The sequence below is a fragment of the Nicotiana sylvestris genome, chromosome 12, assembly GCF_000393655.2.
Source record: "Nicotiana sylvestris chromosome 12, ASM39365v2, whole genome shotgun sequence".
Classification (NCBI taxonomy): domain Eukaryota; kingdom Viridiplantae; phylum Streptophyta; class Magnoliopsida; order Solanales; family Solanaceae; genus Nicotiana; species Nicotiana sylvestris.
Genome location: NC_091068.1, coordinates 49,944,070 through 49,952,068, shown reverse-complemented (window position 1 = coordinate 49,952,068; position 7,999 = coordinate 49,944,070).

The window sequence follows — 7,999 nt, the reverse complement described above, 5'->3', positions numbered from 1 at the left end:
TTATTGGACTATTTTGGAGTTGCATATATGAGTTCATATGGGTGAAAATTGTGGGGAATAACTTGGTTATAATTTTGTTATTGTTGTTGTGCTCTTCAGTATGTTGATGCTGTTATAATTAGGAGAAGAAGGGGCCACACAATACCTAGAAGTTGTTCATGTTGTTGTTATATCTTGTTGGGTTGTTTGATGTTACTTTTATGATGGATATAAGGTTGGAATGCCATGTCTATATATATATATATATATATATATATATATATATATATATATATATATATGTATGTATGTATGTTTATATGCCGGACCTGTTGATGGTGTTGTAAGTACAAGGGAGATGGGAAAAAGAGTTGGGGTTTGGTTCCAATCCAAGCTTGTCACTCGTCGTGATAAATAGTAGTTTCGCTGGTGACGTTGGTGCACTTGTTGTTGTGTTGTTGGGCTCTTGGGCGTGTTGTGATGCTGAAAGTATATAGTTGAAGGTTGTATTTGTTCTAGTTGTTTTTATGGACTTGGAAAAAGTAAGGAAAACAAGGAAGACAATGCCCGTTTTGATATAAAATAAGCTTGTCGTTCGTTGTACGATAGTTTTATCTTTTGTAGCTTAACGATAGTATTATTAGATTTGTTGTATATTAAAGTACGACGAGACGAGTTCAACATGGTTCTGGGACAGATTGTGATAATGTATGTTATAGCTTTTGGCATGATCCAGGTAACGACACGTAAACGTAAAGTTATTTCATAAATGGTTCCACTCTTAGTAGTTAAGGAAGTCTACGTTATTCATGCCTGCGAAATATAATCTAAAGCATGTCTAAGTATGTTCATTAGTCTCTATTGAGGCATATGATAAATATTTTAATGTTCATAATGTAGTGTTATATACATCTTCATTTACCACTAAGCTACGGACGGTCGGTCAGTTACTAGCGATTGGGCAGTTATGTATTACCACTAGTTGGGCACACATGTATTTATCACCGAGCTACGATCGGTCGGATAGTTACTATTGTTCAGTTGGGCAATCATGTTACGATATGGATAACAGTCCCAAAGATAGGTTGATTCTTATATCTCTCTCATTGATGTTGGCTTATTGTTATTTTCAGTTCTGCCTTATATACTCGGTACATTATACGTACTGACGTCCTTTTTGTTGTGGATGCTACATTTATGCCTGCAGGTGTAGGTAATCAGTTTGATGAGCCCTCATAGTAGACGAAGTTAACATTCAGTTAAGGATCAGTAAGACTCCACTTCATTCGGAGTGCAGGCGAGTCTATAAGTCATCGTGTCAGAGTTTTGCTACAAACTTATGGGTAGGCTGGGGCCATGGCCCGACCATGTTTTGATGTCAAATATTTTTAGAGGCTTTGTAGACACATATTCATTATGTATAGCATGTCAGAGGCCTCGACGGCCCATGTGTATTCATGTTTTGAGTTTGATGGTTCGCTGATACATCATTTCCCCACTTACAGTTACATATTACGAGTGGTGGCCATGTTGGCCCATGATAGTTACAACAAGAATGAGTTCAGCCAAGTCGGCCTATGTATGTTCTAGTATTCATCAAACGATCATGAGTTACATAGTGGTTCGCTCGGGCCGGTACGACACCAGGTGTCAGTTACGCCTCCAAGGTTGAGTTAGTTCAACCGGGATATCATTATTCTGTTAGTTTCATTGATGATTGATCAAGATATACTTGGATTTTCCTAATGAAATATCGTTCTGAGTTATTTTTTATATTCCAAAGTTTTTGTGATGAAATAAAAAATCAGTTTGGTATTTCTATACGCATCTTTTATAGTGATAATGCATTAGAATACTTATCCTCTCAACTTCAGTAGTTTATGAATTCTCAGGGAAATTATTCACTAGACTTCGTGTCCATATACCCCTCAGTAAAATGGGGGTTGCAGAGAGAAAGAATAGGTACCTCAGCAGGATTGATCGTACATTTCTCATTGAGTCTCATGTTGTGCTGCATTTTTTTGGAGATGCAGTTCTCATAGCTTGTTATTTGATTACCCAGATGCCTTCATCTTCCATCCAAAATCAAATTCCGCATTCACTACTTTTAGGAGAATATGTTTTGTTCATAAATTCGCTCCCGTAAAAGATAAGTTAGCTCATCGTGTTCTCAAGTGTGTCTTCCTTCAGTATTCTTGAGTTCAAAAGGGATATCGTTGCTACTCACTTGATATTTGTAGGTAACTTATATCAGCTGATATCATATTTTTTAGTCTAAGCCATACTTTACCTATTCTAACCACCTTGCTTTTCATGATCCAAAATCCTTCATTAGGCGTTATGATGACACCTAATCTCTAAGACTAAATAAGCCGATTACTTACAATACTTAAACCGGTGAAACATTATATTTTAAAACATAATTTAATGTAAATACCGAGATAAATGTGACATAAGCCTATATGGCAATAACCACAATAATTCTGTAAGTCCCCAAAAATTTCACCTAAAAACCTGGCGTTACGATGCCAAGGTGGACTTATGTGTTGATGATTGTAGAGATTCTTCGCGGCGAGAAGGACTTTTTGGATTGAACAGTGCATTGGGTAGTTGAAGGAAATTTTTGGTAGAACAGGGCATTTTTGCGGTCCTCTATGCAACCGCAGAATCACTCTGCGGGCCGCATATCGACCCACAGATTGCAACATAAAAGTGGCCAATTTTGGAGGGTCGTTGTGTGGTCCAATATTCCATCGCATAATGCTTTCGCGGGTCGCACAATCCATCGCATACCCAACATAAAGATTTCCGGAGGGGAGTTGTGCAGTGCATTATGCGACCGCAAACCCGGTCTGCAAGTCACAGACCTGACCTGAACAACCCAGTTCTTGACATCACTTCTGCAACCCATTTTACAGATCGCATATCTATTCTATGGTCCACTCTGCAACCGCAAAGCTTTGTTCGGAGGGTCCATTTTCTGGTTTATATAACCTGACCCTATTTCGATATATAGACGTTAATAGTCATTTGTAAGGTAAAAATCTGATATTTTAAGAGTGAGGAAGTGCTCTAGAGTGAGAGAGGGTTCCTAAACTAATTGTTCATCAATTCTTGCTCAAGGCTTGGAGGATTAACAAGGAAAACTCACTAGGTCTTCATCCTAGAGGTAAGATTCTACTCACTAGGCCTTCATCCTAGGGGTAAGATTCTATTCCCTAGCCCTCAATTTCGGGATTTAACTGAAACTAGGTAATGAGAAAAGCAATTCTTGGGTGTGGGAGTTGTTCATTATTCATGCATGTACTATCAAGATTTGTGGGAAGATTGTTAAGCTTAATTGGGTAGACTTTGGGTAGTGGGATAAAGGAATCCTCCATAGGAGGGCCTTGAAATCATAATGCCCACCTAGTGTTTGATAAAATGCTCAAATGAGCTGGAACCATGAACTCCTTCCTAATTTGGGTTCAATTTTGATATATTACCAAATAGATCAAAGTGGCTAAGATTTTTGAACATTGTAGTAATTTAAGGAAGCTTAAGGCGAGGTATGTTGGATAAACTTCTCTCTTAGAATCAAATCTCATGATGTCCTTGTAAGTTCCGAGTTGTTCATTATAAATTAGCTATTCCGAATAAGCTTCGCAATATATATATATATATATATATATATATATATATATATATATATATATATATATATATATTCCAAATATGTTCCGAATATTCTTATAGTATTATGTTGTTCTTGGGGAGTGTGTTCAAAGCACGAGTCATGTGTTAAGATGCTGTGACTTCAAGTCAAGTTCAAATGAAAGTTGTTATGCCAAATTGTGTAAGAAATCTCAATGTGCCAAATACCCTATTTGCTCACATGCATATTTAATGTTTTAATTTGAAAAGCCTTGGTGTAGATGATCCATGATGATAATTGAAAGTGAAAGAAGGGAGCATGAGATATGATGTGCGGCCAATGTACCAAGAATGATATTGTGTTATGGCTATTAGAGCCAATGAAATGAATGATATGTAAAAGATTATGAAATGAGTGGTGAATACTTTAAATAATAAATGCTTCGAGAGTATCATTTAGCCACACAGGAAGGGTAGGTCAAGATAACCTAACCCCGAAACTACACGTGCCAGTGTAGGAGTGATTGGGGGTAAACCCACGTGTTAATGTAATAAGGTTGTTTTCCCTTATATGGGATGAGATTGATGTGTTGAGATTTTCTTTTTAAATGGGATGAAAATATTTCTAGCGAGATGTGATGTGATGTCGACCCATACAACATTGTGGTGAGACGGCTTAGTCAATCGGGCTGAGATCGGATGCTATGTCAATGCACATACTGGTATTGTGGGTGGATGTATCGGGGTGAGACGACTTAGCCAGTCGGGATAAGATCGGACTCCGTGGTAAAAATACGGTGGTATATCGGTGCTAAAGATCTCCCAATCTAAAAAGATTGAAACTTACTTGAAATTTACCTTTCCCCTAACTTGACACCTTGATACTGTTTGAGTCTCTTATTGATTTCGTGTTTCCTTCTCCGTTTACTGTTAAGGGCATTCAGTTTTACATACTAGTACTATTCCATATGTACTAACATCCCTTTTCCCGGGGGCGCTGCAACTTTAATGGATGCAGGTGGTATTGATTAGTGATAGCAGCATACCCTCTCGTCAGCTGAGTTGGTGAGCCCCACTTCATTTCGGGGTCCTGTATATCTTGTCCCTTGTACATAGCATTTTGAAGTATAGCTAGAGCCTTGTTGTTGGTACTGTCGAAACACTCTTTTGTTTCTGTTAGAGGCTACCTAGACATAGTGTGGGTTGTATCTTGTTTGGGAAAGGTTAAACCAAAAATGTTGTAATCATATCACCTGTTCCACTTCAACTATGATTGTATAGTGTACTATTTTGGAGACTTGTTAATGATGTAACTTATGGCAATGAACTGGTGTTTTTCACATGACCTCTTATTGTCTAATTAATGAAATGTATTCTTCTCTTTATTCATGGGTGAGTTAGGTAGATGGCATTATGCAGGCTTGCTAGATCGAGGTATCTCTGTTGATCACCAGTCGCGCTTCCTAAGGCCGAGGCGTGATAAGCTTGGTATCAAAGCCTAAGGTTTTAAAATTTCCTAGGATGTCTCAAAGTCATGTCTAGTAGATTCCTTCTTATCGGTGTGTTGTTGCCCACATCTATAATTAGGGGCTACTTGGGCATTTAGGAATAATACCCTTCTTTGATGTTCTAGATTGTGCGATAGAGCTGATTGTAAGACTATTCCTCCTCTAACTCGTGCATTGCTCTAATATTTAGTACATGGCACTAGGAAGAAGGCATAAACTGGCCAAGGAGCCAATGCCACCCCAGGAGTGGTAGTTGATTCTACACCTGATGGTGTTGGTGAGCACCCGAGGGGTGAGGATATTCTGATTCCCCCCCAACTACTACACTGCCTAATTTTACTACTCCTGCTCAGAATGTACCAATTCCTACATATACTTAAGGTTAGGCTATTCCACCTTCAGCCCCAGCTTCTGGTACCGGTGTTTCTGATGAGGACCTTAGGGGAGCTATACAGATGTTGGCTCAAATAATGACTTCACAGGCCCAGATATCGAATGTTGCACCCACTTCTTCTAGTCAGCTAGGGGATTCCGCTAGTTTCAGGGTAAACAGGTTTCTTCAATGGGATCCTCCAGTGTTCACAAATACTGATCCCGAGGAGGACCCCCACGACCTTATTGATGAGATGCACAAGACTCTACGAGTCATGCGTGCTACTGATACGGAGGGAGTGGAGTTGGACTCCTACTACTTAAAAGAGGTGGCCTATTCTTTGTTCGAGATGTGGGAGGAGTCCTATGAGGAGGGGAGGTGGAATGAGTTTACCGACGCCTTTATCGATCATTTCTTGCCTGCCGAGACTAATGCAGCTCGTGCCACCGAGCTTGAGAGTATGAAACAAGGTAGCATGGGTGTGTGGGAGTATCATATGAGGTTCGCGCGCCTTTCCAAGTATGCCATATATATGTTGCCCACCATGGAGGCTGGAGTGCACCGGTTTGTGTAGGGCCTTATCCCCTTGGTTATTAATGAGGTCGCTACAACTGCCTTAAATTCTAATATGAACTATGGTAAGATGGTGGCATTTTCTCAAGCTACAAAGACCCGCAAACTGAAGAATAGAATGGAGCGAGAGGGTAGCAACAAGGCCCGATCAGTGGGCAACTTTAGTGGTAATTTTGGTAGTGGTGTCAGGTCAACATTTAGGGGAGGGTCGTTAAGGATATCCCAGTCCTTTCCCAGTCTTTAGTCAGTGCACAACCATTAGGGCCCAGTCAGTAGTAGTGGAGCCGTTTCAAGCCCAGCTAGGGCAGCAGGGGATCCTACCATCAAGGTCGGCTTGGAGGGAGATTCCAGCAGCAGCGAAAGCCCCCATGCCCTAGGTGTGGGAAGGTGTATTTTGGGGCCTACTTCATGGACCTACCCATATGCTATGGGTGCGGGTTGAGAGGCTACAGTCAAAGAGATTATCGTTTGTCCCGCCAGAGTGTGGTCAGGGGTACAACACAACCAACCAATTCTGCAGCTACTATATCCACAACACCTCCTCCAGCTCGAGGCACTCCAGCACCAGCAGGGCATGGAGCAACTAGGGGTGGTACATAGAGTTCAGGAGGACCCCGCCATTTCTATGCCATGAAGGGTTTCCAGAGTTCAGAGGCTTTTCAATATGTTGTCATAGGTATATTGATTGTCCAATCTTATGACGTGTATACACTTATTGATCCTGGTTCCACTTTGTCATATGTCACTCCTTATGTTGCTATGGAATTTAGGATAGAACCGAAATAGCTTCATGAGTTGTTCTCTGTATCTATTCTGGTTGGTAAGTCTATTGTGGCTGTGCAGGTTTATAGTGATTGTGTTGTGACAGTGCGTAGTCGGGACACCATGACCGATCTTATTGAATTGGAGATGGTTGATTTTGATGTAATAATGGGAATGAACTAGCTTTATTCATGTTTTTCTAAGCTTGATTGCCGAACCAGGACCGTTAGATTTGAATTCCCAAATGATCGAGTTATTGAATGGAAGGGGGATGATGTCCCGACAACTTTCATGGATCTTATGAAACGTGTTTTCAAGCTATTCCTTGACTTTTTTGTAATAGTGTTCATTGACGATATTGAGGACCATGTCGATCATCTCATGGTGGTTCTGCAGACTCTGTATCAGCACAGTTGTATGCAAAGTTTTCGAAATTCAAATTTTGGCTTGAATCTGTCACATTCTTAGGTCATGTTGTCTTTAGAGAAGGAATTAAGGTTGATCCTTAGAAGATTACAGCTGTGAAGAATTGGCCTAGACCTACAACTCCAATAAAGATTCGTAGTTTCTTGGGCTTAGCCGGGTATTATAGGAAATTTGTAGAGTGGTTCACTCTTACCTCTCCGTTGACTAAATTGACGCTAAATGAGGTGAAGTTCCAATGGCCAGATGCTTGTGAAAGGAGCTTCCAAGAGTTGAAATCAAGATTAACTACGACACCGGTGTTGACCTACCATAGGGTATAGATGGGTTTGTGTTATATTATGATGTTTCAAGAATCGGACTTGGGTGTCTATTGATGCAACATAGAAGGGTGATCGCTTATGTTTCAAGGCAACTCAAGAATTATGACAAGAACTATCCAACACATGACTTAGAGCTCGTGGCGGTGGTTTTTGCATTGAAAATTTGGCGCCATTATTTGTATGGGGTCCATGTGGATATATTCACGGACCATAAGATCCTCTAGTATATTTTCAAACAGAAGGAATTGAATCTGAGGCAGAGAAGATGGCTTGAGTTACTCAAGGACTACCACATTGATATTCTATGTCATCCGGGGAAGTCTAAAGTTGTGGTGGATGCTCTTAGCCGGAAATCTATAGGTATTTTAGCTCACTTGGAGGCATATCAAAGGTCGTTGTCCAAGGAAGTTCATCGGTTAACTAGT